This window comes from Thermobia domestica, chromosome 7 (assembly GCF_964235325.1).
Source record: "Thermobia domestica chromosome 7, izTheDome1.hap1.1, whole genome shotgun sequence".
Lineage (NCBI taxonomy): Eukaryota > Metazoa > Arthropoda > Insecta > Zygentoma > Lepismatidae > Thermobia > Thermobia domestica.
Window position 1 is genome coordinate 83,799,765 of NC_137460.1, and position 14,703 is coordinate 83,814,467.

A 14,703-nucleotide genomic window follows, 5' to 3' on the forward strand; every position below is an offset into this window, starting at 1 on the left:
AGACATTTTGCATTTTTGAGGGTTTTCTTGCTGTATGTAGAATTTTGCGAAAACTGGTACGGAATGTGGCCCGGGTTCATGTTATTATTGGCATAATTCTGTACCAACCTTTGTAAAATTTGCGGAAGGTAACGCAAAAATTATATTATAATTACTATGCCGGTATCGCGTACTAACAAGGTAATTTTGCGTTTCAGTCACGCAAACTGTTACTAAATGTACCCTTATGTATTCATTTATACGGTTCTAGTTTTACACGATTTTTCAGAACATCTGAGAAGAAAAATGAGTGTGAAATCATAGCATATTTATTTGTTTACGTGCTGATTTGTGTTACGTGTTTCGGAAAATGAAAATGATATAAGGCTGAACAGGTGTTTTGGGTAAGTTACTAATAGTATACCGGTGCTACTTTAGGCAAGAAAATATAGAGGAAATAGCTATGTGATCAGGTATGCGAATATCCTAAGAGAGAAAGACAATGAACAAGGTCAGTTGAGATAAATAGTAGATCGCACATGTAGATATTTCCTTAAGTTCACTATAGAACAGACAGAAGATTGTGATTTTTATTTAATGAACTAACTTTATTTTTTTTTAAATATTTAGAAAGAAAATGGTAAACTTTACAATACACACTCCAACTGCGCATGAATAAGTAGGGCCGCTTTAAAATGGTATATTTGGGTAGGGTAAAGTAGGGCTAAAAACGAGTTAGCCTAAGTTTTGATTCATTTTCATAAAATTAAGAATGTAATTTCTAGTTTCTGAGTGAGTGTACTAGCTGGAGCGGGCATTGTAAAGTTAACCCTTTAGAAATCCAACAATACCATGGGTATCTCTGGCATATAAAAAATGGGGAATGACGACCAAAGGGTGATTGTACATTCCTAACTAAATTTACATCAAAATAATCAGGTAAATTGGAAGCTACTTGGGCATTACTGCTCTATCACTGAACCACATGAAAATCGAAAAAAAGGAAAATTATATAGTTTCTCCCCCACAATACTAGGTTGTGTGTGTGTGGTTCACTTGGTAGTGATTATGGGTTAAGTTTAGAGTTGCCCCTCAGTTTTTTTTTTTTTTTTTTTTAATAAAAATTAGGATAATTTACAAGAGAAATGAGGTAAAAAAAAATAATGATTTGGGGTTCTTATGTGATGTTTAGATATGTAAGTTCGGCAGTAAATATATGTTCAATATGAGACATGTTATGTAGAAGTGGGTACTACTTGCAAACGCGGAAGGTTCGGTGAATCAGCTGCATGGTAGTCGTATAGGACGGGAATCGGTGCGTTGTATAAGATATTTTCTCATTGCGTTTTATAGAATTATATAAGAATAACCTAGATAATCTATTAAATTTTTATGAGAACCACGGATTACTGAATCTAAGTGATAATTGAAGCTTGTATGAAAACCGGGTCTAGTAACTATTCTAGTCTGACTCAAGTCTTAACAGCTAACCTAATCTAACAATGTTTAATGTTTTACTTACTTTATTGTAGGTTTGAAACTGGAGGGGAAACTCTAAACTTAAGCCTTGATTATTGTCCGACATACAGTGCAGACGTATGACAAAAGCTGGTGCATAAAATACGAATCAACTTGTGCTAGGTGGCCACTAAAATGCACGATTGCTGTCTAACCGAGTGAGCGGCGGTGGCTATGCGCATAAACGAGGATAGTGGAAAAGCACTTTATATGTCATAAAATGCAAGGCTTATGTGATGCACAGCTTTGTGGGAGATACTCCAAAACAGTACAAAAATGTACTAAATTAGGTTGGATTTGATTAGGTTTGGTTTGATGATCCTCTTCTCTGTAGTTTCGTTTTCACACTTACAATAAACTGGTTGCCTGTTTATTAAACCATGCCTTTCACACAATTTCAACAACTGGCACGCCTTACGTTTGTATAATTCGATAAAACTCAAAACACGATATGTCACAATCTTGTCATTTATGCACCATTTCCACACTGCCTTTTCCATAAATTGTAACAAGGTATCTCTCTGCCAAATAGTTCCTTCCGCCTCCATATATAGTGCTGCTTACAACATGAAAAATAACTAACAACAAATATTTTAACTACAGCTATTTCTCTCACCTGACTTTAACTTATTCTTCCTCACAAACCAAAATTAATTCTCTAATTTATCTAGTAAATTTTCTAAAATTGGTCCGGGGATACAACTATTAACCCGCTACTTGAACTAGCGGGATCGGGTTCCTTTACCAATACAATCAATTATAACAGATTTTTTCCATCACTTGTGACAAATTTAGAAGTTTCTATATACTAAGATCCATAGGGACCTTCACCTTGATGTAGGAATTACATGGAAAGATTCTGGAATGCTGGTCCACTCGTATTGATGAAGGTGGATGAGTAGCCAGGTTATTTCATTTCTTTATCGAAGCTTAATACTCAATTCACATAGTAATGCCGAGCAAACGATTGCGAATGAAGGCGGGTTAGTAGCCAGGTTGATTCCTTTCTTTATTACGACTCAATTAGGATGCAGACCAGTGTTCTACAGCCCTGCCTTTTATCCATTCTTCTCGGCATACAACTTCGTGAGAACTCAAGTAAAGAACATTTTTTGTAGTCTTTGTAATGCCCACGTTTTCGCTCCGTACAGTGCAATACACATCATTTAACTGATCTTTGTAATTCATTCAGTTCTCACAGTGTGCTTCCTATCATTGTCATCACACTCATAATACTTTTTATTTTTCATTTACATTTCATACCTTCGTTAATCGTACTTCCTAACCATTGAACTTAAGCATCTATTCTATTTTCTCTGCAGCAGTTTCTACAATTGTCGCAACCTCAATCTTCCCAGCTACCATTGTAGTAATGTATTTCATATCTTTTAAATCTCAAATTATTATTATAGCTTTTCTTTATCTTCTTTGACATCATTGTTTGATTCAGATTCCTCAACGGCAGCCATACCATCTGAAATGCAAATATACTGGTTCTTCTAGTACCTATTAAATTAATAACTATTCTATCAGGCCTTGTTTCCATTTTGTACTAAAACATAATAACATACAGAGGAAGGATGTGTGATAATATGTTAAAATAAAAATCACGTAACAGTTTCAACACAATAATTGTGTCTTCATCAGACTTCCACTCCTTCCGGCTGCTTGGAAGTTGGTCATCTCTTATATACTTTCCGGAGATCATTTTTTAATTAGGTTCCGCCCCTTCATTAAAATGTAACACTTGTGGGATTTTTACTTTCGCCTATTAGTTGCACACTTATTCAATTAAAAGTTTACCTTTTTGCTGGATACATTCTGTTCTCTAAATTTCCTTATTTTTCTTATTAGTTTGTTCCCTTTCTTTCTTCTTTCTTTTCATTTCTCCTTTAAGCAGAATCTTCTCCCATTCTTTATTTATCGAGAATCCTGCATTCCAGTTCATCACCTTGTCTTCTGCCTGCATAATCTCCCTGGCCTCTTTTAATTTTCTCACCAAAGCCCTCTTCTCTGCTTCTATGACCTCTGCTCCTTCCCACCCTATTCTGTGGTTTGTCTCTTTCTGATGCTTATATATCGCATTGTTATCCTTTTTCAATCTTACATCATCCTTGTGCTGTTTTGTCCTTTCTTCCATCTTCTTTTTTGTTTCTCCTATGTAAATTTTGTTACACCGCGCATCCTACTCTATTTATTACTCCCCTTTAATCTTTGTCCGCTATTGCTTTTCTCTTGGTTTTTCTGACTAGTTCAGTTATTCTGCTTCCTCCTTTCCTGTTTTCCGAAGCATTCTCTTTATCATCATCATCTTTTTTTTTGCCTAGGCTTTCTATTCCAAACCATTTTTTGTTATTGTCTTCTTCCTCTTTCTTGCTATGTTTCTTATGACCTTATCATCTTCGTTGTATCCAGAACTTTAAATCTCTTTTCCTCTGTTCTTCATTTGTGTTTAGGTCTCCTATTCTTTTAATTGGGCATGTGTGCAGCTAATTGATGAAAGTGAAAAACACACAAGTGTTACTTTTAATGAAGGGGCGGAGCCTAATTAAAAGTTGATTATATAAGAGATGACCACTCCCAAACAGCCAGAAGGAGTGGAAGTCTGATGAAGACACAGTTATTGTGTTGAAACTGTTACGAGATTTTTACATATTATCACGTAGCCTTCCTCAGTGTGTTATTATGTTTGAGTATTAAATAATTCTGTTCTCTAATCAAACTTTTCTTCGCTGTTAGTAAATAACGCCTGCGGAAGGCAAAACTGTCGAACACCTTGTCCAACTTCACTATTCTGTATCATTTCTTGTATTCCAACTTTTAATGGTTGGTCCATATATGAGTTTCTTTCGAGCCTAATCGTTCATTTTATTCAAAGCACCTTTCCGATTACCTAGTTCAGTCGATTTAAAGCCTTTTCTAAATCAACGAATACTACATACAGCTTTATATGAAAAGCTTTCGTTTACTTTATTCAATGGGAACTAATTTCACCATTGTGAAATAACACCTTCCAAAACAGAATTATTCAACTCTCTTACGTCTTTGTCTGTATAATCTCGTTCATATTTGCTGCGTGCGATGGAAAACTGGTGTTAAAGCATTTTAGATCTGTCAGTATACAGTACATCGCTCAACGCGCTACACAGAATATGTGTCTATAGAGAGCATGATGATTCAAGTTTGAAGGTTTCAGCACACCTGCCATTGTAAATGGCACGCTAATCGTAGTGTGTCTGCAGTGCATGCTGCTGCTTGGACGGAGGTTGACGCCAGCAAACATGTGATCACATGTATATTTAAGTGTCTTCCAGTTTAGCCATTTACTGATTCATCGACTTGTATCGTCTCATCCTCAAAAATAGAAATAGGGCCAACAACAACATCTAACTGGATGGGTACGGTATTCAAAGAAAAACAAATCTTGAAATTCAAATTTCTGTTGGAAAGTATTCAAATTTCCATATGCAAATAACTAATCTGAACCTTTCCTCTAATTGACTATATTTTGGTAAAAATATTAATAACTGAATAAAGATATAAATAAAATAAAAAATAAAGTTATCCCAAGGTCCGACTCTGAAGGAGGGGGGAGAGGAATAGCAGGAAATAAAGATTAAGGATACCAAGACGAAAGGAGAAAAAAAAACTCTCCAGTGAGCAACTTCCCACTCATCTTGTCCTTTCCAGAATGTACCATCATGTTCGTGGTTATAGAGAGCTCCAGTTACTCGCATACAAAATAGTAATGTCACTGCATCTAAATACCTTTTCACTAATTTTAAGCCGGTACTGCATGAATTACGAAAATGAAATAATAATAAAAAATCTACTGGGAAATTTTATTTACTTTTGCAGTGGAGAACGAGGAAATTACACTGAAACTGATTTGTGTATTTTTGAATTCAAGTTACCAGTATATGCCATATATGGGACAATATGGAATAAGACCTTAAAACTACTGTGTATTGAACAGAAACTTGTACCTTCCATAAACAATACATAGTATGAAAATTTTAGCCCTATATGTCAATTGTGTTTATACACAGTAAATGCTACATAGTGAAATATAAGAAGCACTAGTTACACATTCGCTAGTGAAATAGAATTCAGAATAATCGCTATGTAGTGAGAAACTCTAAGAAACAATTGTTCTTTTTGTTCAAAGAAAGATGCACGGCACATTTCATACATCGAACAGATGGTTTTCCAGAACAGCAGATGGTTTCTTGTACCTTTGGCGTTCATCGCTCATTTCAGGCCGATGTCCAATGGTATCGAGCCTTACATGCATCTCAGACTGGTACTCTTACTGCTGGTCCTTTGTGCCTCTTTGCTTTCAACTATGCTTCAATGTCTCTACTTGGACGACTGGACCTTTCTTTCCGTTTGTCTTCTTATAATTAAAGTACAAGACTCTCTGCAATTTCTGTTCTGAACTGAAGTAAGTTCAGCATTTCACTTAAGGGTTTGCGTTGCTGAATCATAACCCGGCGATACACAAGACACCCGGAAACTAAGGCGAAATCTAGCATGTACGTGAAAAATCGAAAATATTTCCTTGAACGAGTTCGTATTTTGTACAACAACAATACTGGATCCAGTAAATCAACTCAATCCCATATGCTTGTTGAAAACCAGAACTATGCTGGGACAATCAATCTCTTTGAATGTCTTCTCTGAAGAAACCATCTACACTCTCCTACGGGTTGACTCCCAACAAATGAAGACTTCAAATTTACTAACTTGTTGTCTTACCAACGTACACATGCAATTTCTTTCCCGTCTATCACTGCGGTGGCTTCATACAAACTACTGTCTTTCTTCTTGATATCCTTCACACTCATTAGATTCAGGTATAAAATAGAAAAATCAAAAAGGCTTCTAGGTTAGTAATAGATTCAGACAATTGTATAGCGCCGGGAAAATCTGTTTCACCGGGTTGTTTTTCAAGATTTTTGTGTTTACACAAAATGCGTCCCTATTCTTCAGACTGGGAATGTTCTCAATCACCCATATTACTACGTTGTGCAACAGGGTCCTCACTGGTCCACTGGCAATGATGACTTGTCCAGCAAATCATCATTTGTAGAAATATCGTTTCCATCGTTCTCGGGAAAATACTTTTACGTCCATAAAATGTATGTAGGTCTATGTTCTTCGTTTGTTTATTAAATAAATGCTAATTGCATAGTGTGACAAAAACGGGACAAACCAATTAAGTCACATGAGCTGTTTATGTGATGGATATTACTTACACAATGACTCGGAACTAATTCAATAGCGTTCACTATTCAAGCTAATAATTTTACTTTTAGTACCAATCAACAGCTGACAAAATTTTTAAAAATGCTAAACATGTACACAAAGGAACACAGCGCTCGCAGCGGAACAATAAAACCTGCGTGCGCAGAAAACTCCACGATTGACCACTACTTGACAGCACATGCCACAGCCCAGTAGGAATGACCCATGTATGTCACTATATGCAATCAGGGAGAAAAACACTTGCCTACCTAGATGGAATTAAACAAAAACCAATATGTCCCACATATGGAACAATGTGCATTACCAGGTTAACTTACTACTTAATATTCCGTTACAACTGAGTAATAACATTTGATTAGTAGCTAGATTTTATTATTCTGAATAGAATCTGTAGACAAATTTTTCTCTCCCACAGGAAATTTTAGAAAGTATATGAATGTATGCTTTATGACAAAGAACACGCTTTGTCTGGGTATCCAAAAGTTCGTCCAAATAAATATTCACGTTAATTTTCTAACAACAGATGACTAGTATTCCTTAGAATCAACACTAGTAGTTTTATAACTTTACAGAGTATGATACATAACATTGAATTAGGTCAGGGGTTGAATTAAAGAATCACGACAGAATATAAACACCAGAAATTAGAAATGTAGACTACAAAAGCTGTTTGGAAGATCTGTAAAGTGACACGAAGACAGAGGGGATCTCATAGTAGGAGTACTGTCACGTGCATCAACTTTACATTGAAATCAATCATATATATAGGAAAATCTCATTTAAACACAACAAAGAGTGTAGAGGGTAAAAATATAGCAGTAAAGCTGTCCGCTCTCAGATCTTTGCAAAAGACTACAAAAGTAAGTTCTCCTCTTGACACAATAGAAAAGAAACGATATTCAATGAGAGCCCTAAATAACCTCACGTTCGCGCACAAAGCAATTATAAAATTATAGCGGAACACCATCGGTTGATTCACATGCCAACCGCAAGATTTCAAATTTTTATTTTTATTCACGCCTGTAATATTCGACATAGTTTGTAGACATATTACTTGGACACAGTACATACTAGTATCTCAATTATATTCTTAACACGTAGGAACAACGTTTTAAACTTTAAAAGATATGCAACAATACGTGACTATTACTATATTTCTATTACGTATTTATATTTTGACATTTACATTGCGTGTAATTGCCACATTTTATATGAAATATAAAATAATTTGAATGTTGAATGAACTGATATTTAACATATATACACAGTATAGACATATTAGAATACATGATTGCTAGTTCCAGCAGGACAGAGCTACATGTCACATATTAACAACGCTATGCATTCTTGCGCTTTTTTTTTAAAAAAAGAAAAAAATAGCCTGTCATCTCTAAAGGATTATGGCCTCCACGTTCATCTGATTTAACTTTCTCTGATTTCTTTTTGTAACGTTACCTTAGAGGTAAGATCTATAACAACAGGTCACACACACTTGAGGAACTAAAGATGAACATAAAAAATGAGATCAACAACTTGTACTCCACAACTCCACAAAGTGGCCTTTTGGCCTCAAACATGATAAAAAGAGTTCGTATTTGCATTACGAACGAGGCAACCATTTTGAGCATATATTGTGAAAATGAAAATAAACATTAAGAAGAGTTATTGTGAAAATATATCAAATCATATTAATTACTATTATTTAATGTCGTCTGGTTTTTATTATTATTTTAACGTGCGCGACTTTTGGATCACTCGCTACAATGTTGCCAACACACTTGATTGAAACAGTTTTCCTTTGTATGCAAAATATACCCACGTTACGGAGTCGAAAATACAGATTAATGTTTATATATGTATAGCACAATTAAAAAAAAAAAAAATACGTACATGATTTTTTATTATTACAAAATCCTTCTCCCTCTAATTTGAACACATTTCCTAGGCATCGTAGATGTTCAACTTAGAAGGGTTATATACTGTACAAATCTCACCATAAACGTTTCATCTAAGAACTAGTCCCTCCCTTAGCATCAGTCGTTCAGAATACTAATGTTGCTAGATGAATTTCTTCACTACAGATGAACATTTACTGTATACCAGTGATGGTCAAATGACACCTGCGAATATGTTCCATCCAGATTGCGTTTTTTTTTTTTTTTTTTTTTTTTAATGAGGAACAGAAAGGAGTCATCATAATATACCTTAATCGAGACTTGAGTTGTAAGTGTGTTTGCACACGATACCGACAAAATCGGCGGAAGACCCGATAATATCGGTGTCGGTATCGGTGTACTTTGCACACGTCGCCGATAATGTCGGTGGGATCCCCGACAATATCGTTGCTGGTGATGAGCGAAGTAATCGACACACACAATATATTTTAGTAATTTTGTTTTACATTGCTCCATTCATACCTGTCGTTTCTTTTTGTCCATGAACTCAAAATCCTCGGCAAGGCTTGCATAAACTTCTCGCCATGCTTTTTGCTTTTCAATTCGGTTCTTCAAAGAGTCTGTTATCTTATCCCATATGCAAGGTCTATTCCACAAGTTCAATAAGGGTTAAAATCAGGGGTGGATAACTTAACGTAACTGTAACGTAACGAAAATAGCTCTCTGTAACAAAATTATTGGTTATTTAATATAGGTAGGTACAAGGTATACCACCAATTTTTGTTACGACACCGTAACGTTATTCGAGCATGTAACGTTATTGTACCGTAACTAATTGAAGGAACAAATCTGTTTCTGGTATGCTTTATAACTCCTCTGGGCAAAAAATCCAGCTTTCGTACCACCAGAATGAGATTCTTTCCTATGCGGGTATCTAATGGAACGAAAATGTGCGGAACAGAAGCTATTTCGTTACAAAGACTATTTGCCACATGAGTAACACAGTTGATCAGATAGGTTTGGTAAAGGTATTGTGTTCATCAGTTACAGATCTTATCAGATCTTTGGAGAGTTCCTTGGCCATGGTTTCAATTGTATTGTTCTTCAGAGGGTCACATTGAACTTCGTTCTTTAGGTGGTGAAGCAGAAAGAAATTTCACTTTCATATGTTGTTATTGCAAATCTAAAGCAGTAAGGAGAAAAAGGAACTTGATCGATTTCTGTGAATATCACAGGGGAAAGTCAGTCACAAGGCAGGTGGAACCGTGAAAGGGGCAGCAGGGTCAGGGGGAAGCATAGAGTGAGCCAAAAGTGGCAAAGGGGAGGGAAAAATAGACAATGTCTTTCATTCTTCATCTTGCTTTGTTTTCATAGCGCTCTTCGCTGTCTACAAGAGTAGGATTATTTGATGTGAAACCTGCTCCATGAATGGGGGCGCAAGCCTGTGAAAATCATATTATTATTATTATTACTAAAACAAAACTTTACAGCCACAAAATAGCTAGAAAATTGTGTGATGCATGGCCACGGGGTATTTCAGCGGAGTTTGCTGATTCTTAATCCCGGCAGATCCCCAATTGGTTCACTATATTGAGTAAAGATATTATTATTATGATTATGATTATGATGATGATGATGATGATTATTATTATTATTATTATTATTATTATTATTATTATTATTATTATTATTATTATTATTATTATTATTATTATTATTATTATTATTATTTCTAACGAGCGTAGGCTAGTGGTTAGCGTTCTTCCTTCGCAAAAGGGAGATCCTAGGTGCAAAGCTTGTGGCTTGCTACCCTGACTAGTTACACCAGTTTTTTCGCGGTTCCACAAGGTGAATGTCGGGATGTTATCTTTAAGCATAAATCCTGCCTGATTTTCTTCTTTCCTTTTTCCACTATTGATGTTAAAATATTCTGTTGTAAATTGGCCTTAGAGGCTGTATTTGAAATATTGTTACATAATTAAATGAATGTTTAGAGCACACCAGGCACGCGTCCAATTATTATTATTATTATTATTATTATTATTATTATTATTTTCTGGATTCAAAGATTTTTGGGGGGTCTTATACGTATATTGTAGTATTTAACCTGTGTTATTCAACATCTGAAAAGACTAAGTAATTGTCAATTAGTGCCTCCTATTTCTCAGAAAAAAATGATACTGCTAGAGATATAAAATACAATTTTTAGGCCATATCATTCATTTCGATATGAAACAAATATACTTGTGTTAAGAAAGTTCACAAACATTCGTCAACCTACGAAGTTTAGTGAGGGCGGGGAATCTGAATTCAGTAGACCCCACGTAGCTCCTGGTTTCAATTCTCAGTAGGAGCTAAAGTGTTACACAGCATCTTGAGACAATGGGAAAACTTCCTAGAATGACTTTACTTTATGACATCTTGTATATCCCTCAATTTTAGGTTAAAATCTGCCAAGTATAAAAGTTTAAGTTTACCTTTCTTCATATTTTTTTTTTTTTTAAATATATGTATGGTCAACGATAATTTTCGTTAGAAAGTATTCGATTTTGGGGTAATTTGGCGTACTTTTATTTGAGGCTTCCCTATTTTTATTTCCTCTGCTCTGAGTTAAAAGCAATAAGAAATAAATTAGTGGGTTTACCCTCCTAGCCCCCGTGCATTTCTTTTAGAGTTCAATGGTAAATTTTCTATAATTCATTCGGTTTAATGTTTTTTTTTTTTCCAACTCTTTCCATAATCCCCAGTGCTTGGAATTAAAATCACTCAAGAATGAGCGGTGAATTCAACCCTCTTCCCCCTGAACTTAAAAAACATTTTTCTCGATAATTTCCGTTACAACTACAGCGAGAAAAAAATGAATGATACGTAAAATTGTATGTTACATTTGTATTATCCTGTAGTTTTTGGACTTAACGTACAGCAAACGTATAACTGAAAACGCATGTTTTATAATACTTTCTGCATAAGTATTCCAATTCCATCTGTACGTACTTTCCGTATGAAACAATATAGGCTATCAGGATCTCACATGCAAATGGACGTATATAACATATAGTTGACGAAGGTAACATACATATATGTATATTATAAGGAAGACTATTAGATATCCCACATCGTGCAACGACATGATGTAACATCTAAGGGCAGGGCCTATGTAGCATACGGATAACGTTTGTTCCCTACTGATTTCTGTAGTAAGCAAGTGGATTCCGTATATTTGTACAATATACCGCTGTCCGGAGAACGAATTTTTCTCAGTGTATGGGTAGTGGATCTGAAAAGGAAGGGGGGCCGCGGTGGCTCAGTGGTAGAGCGTTCACCCCTGGTGCTTGGGGTCCCGGGTTCGATCCCAGCCCCCGCCAAGTGAACCTTGTAGTGCACAAACACCGCGTGTGGGGGGTTTCTCGGGATGCTCCCGTTTCCTCCCACTTTCTTCATTCCACCATTTCATTCATTACTCATCATCACCGTCTCCTTTAGCCTAACCGGCATAACCGTGGGACGTAAAACTCAAAGATTTCATTTCATTTTTTTTCTGAAAAGGAAGGGGGGTTGCATGACGTCATGCCGTCCTCCGAGCCTATCTTTGCCCATTTTATTTTTTTTAGAAAGTGGGGAATGCCATAGATATTTTTTTGTGTGTGGGGTAAGGCGTTTAGTCGCCTTCCCCGGTTATAACTGTTCGATTTTAGTGTAATATGCCGTATATTTTCCTTAAGGCTTCCTAATCATTCACTCTACATGGAGCCGAAATCAGTAAAAAAATAGCTTAGTGGTTTTACGTTACCCTCTCCCCGATTATTTATAGTTTCACAATAACTTATATAAATCTCATTCGGTTTGATGCAGTATTATATATATTTTCTTTCACTTTTTTCGTAATCTGCTGTTCTTGTAATTAAAATCGGTCATAAATGAGTGATGAATCACTCCCTCGCCCCTTTCTTTATATTAAGAAATCTTGCAGCATTGGAACCTATCAGAAGTACAATGATTTCCCTCCAAAAAGAAACTCTTTTGCTTCGTGATTTCTACGCTCTGTGGATCAAATGCAAATTAAGGCTTTAACATCTGGTAGACCATACAGAAAATGTTCTCGCCAGAAACTTAAAGTCCTTTATGGAGAAAAGAGAGCGTAGTCAGACATACAAAAGTGGTCATGAAAATGAACGTCTAGCTCCACTTTTTGAATATCCTGGTTTCAATGCTGCCTTGTTCATGGATCTGAGGTACTTTTCTTTTCTGAATGATGTAGAAGCTGAAAATGCTATAATGTATCTTTTACATATTTGGAAAAGGTTAGAAAAGTTGCATACACCAAATCTTGAAGAAAATATCGATGATAGTGCCGAAGATCCAAGTCAGATTGTATCAGATTCAGAGGACGAAGATTTAGAGCTACAAGAGCTCTTAGAACGAGGAAACGCAAAGAGAATTCAATCAACAAGAGAGGGTCCGAAAAGAAACATAAGACCACTTCGTGAAAATTATTTCAGAACCACCAAGCAAATAAAAACTAAAAATGATGTTCTGCAATACTGGGAAAGACAACGCTACCTTCAGCCCGAACTATATGAGCTAGCCATGACAGTACTGTCTATTCCAGCTACGCAAGTAAGTGTTGAGCGCTTGTTTTCTGCTCTGCGTTATATTTTGAATCCTTTGCGTTATAAGCTGAAAGCAGAACACGTTGATGGTGTCATGCTACTTCACAGTAACGCAGATATTGTTCGGAGCATTGCAGCTGAGGCTTTTGGAAATTCCGCATTGAACAATATGAACACTTCATGCTCATCGTCTAACTCAACCGAAACGTCATCTGCATTTCCATCTCCTCTTTCGATCTCATCATCATTTGAAAGACAAAGTTGCAGTCCCGTCAATAACAATGCTGTATCGCCTAGGAATTCCACTGATTTTAATGGAGGGTCTTTGTAAGTTTGTAACAGAAAGCTTTTCTTATATGACTTAAAAAAAAAAAAAAAAGACTAAGCATCCTGTACCGAAACCATTCAATAGGATGCAATAAAATAAGTGGCGCTAAATAACGACAGCCTCAGCGTTGCCAGAATGTACGATAATTATCAAAACATACGATAATTTTGTGTTCCAGTTTATACAAAATAATAATTATAAAATATACGATAATTTTAGGATTGGATAGAATATAGATTTTCCACTAGTACTATTTTTGTGCATAAGGAAGGGTGCTACATACCTCCCCATATATATATATATATATATATATATATATATATATATATATATATATATATATATATATATATATATATATATAAGTATATATACGTTGTGTGTGCACGAGAAATACGATAATTTCTTCCGATATTCGATAATTTTTAGTTACTGTGACGATAAATTTGTTTCTGTGGTCTGGCAACGCTGGACAGCCTTCACGACCACAATGATGCTTGCGTTGCGACAAGCAGCATTATGGTTGTGAAGGTTGCTGCTATTCAGTGCATTCCATTCGATGGTTTCGGCAGAACAAACATTTTTTTTTTAAACCGCATTATGTTTGTAGCATATTTGAAAAGTTAGTGTACAAATACTAATACAAATACTAGTTAAATATTATAAAGAATAAGCAGTCACCGTCAGTTGATTGTGAGTACTAGTTGTTTAAGCATATTGCTCAAGTGCTGAAAATGAAGGTAGCCGTTTATTTTCAGTCAAACGTAGTCATGGTGTAAGGGAAAACTGAGGGTCAATATTTTGCTGGGGCAGAGATGCCCACAAGGGGGGGGGGTGGCTATGACGCAAAGTGCGTCATTGAAATATTTGGGGGGGTTAAAAAAATCTGTATAAATATGTTTGAGGGAGTGTAAAAATTAATCGAAAAGATTTTTTTTTCATGGAAGAACACCTACGGGTAGACAATTGGGGGGGGGGGGGGTGCGTCATGGACAAAAGGGGGACACCACTGGCCAGGGTAATTGTTGCTTGTAAAAGTATATTTTGTTATTCTGAAGTAAAACTGTGAAATACTAATATTAAAATTGTAATTTTTTACTTACCC

At 35.7% G+C, this 14,703-nt stretch overlaps 1 protein-coding gene across 1 annotated transcript in view; it reads left to right on the forward strand.

The window, feature by feature from the left end:
* Positions 1-233: 233 nt before the first annotated feature.
* The window catches only part of LOC145690253 (protein-associating with the carboxyl-terminal domain of ezrin), a 107,652-nt gene continuing 93,182 nt past the window's right edge, over positions 234-14,703 (forward strand). The window contains exon 1 of the mRNA XM_081764974.1: positions 234-383. The gene's annotated coding sequence lies outside the window, so the exon portion shown is untranslated. The remainder of the gene's footprint in view (positions 384-14,703) is intronic.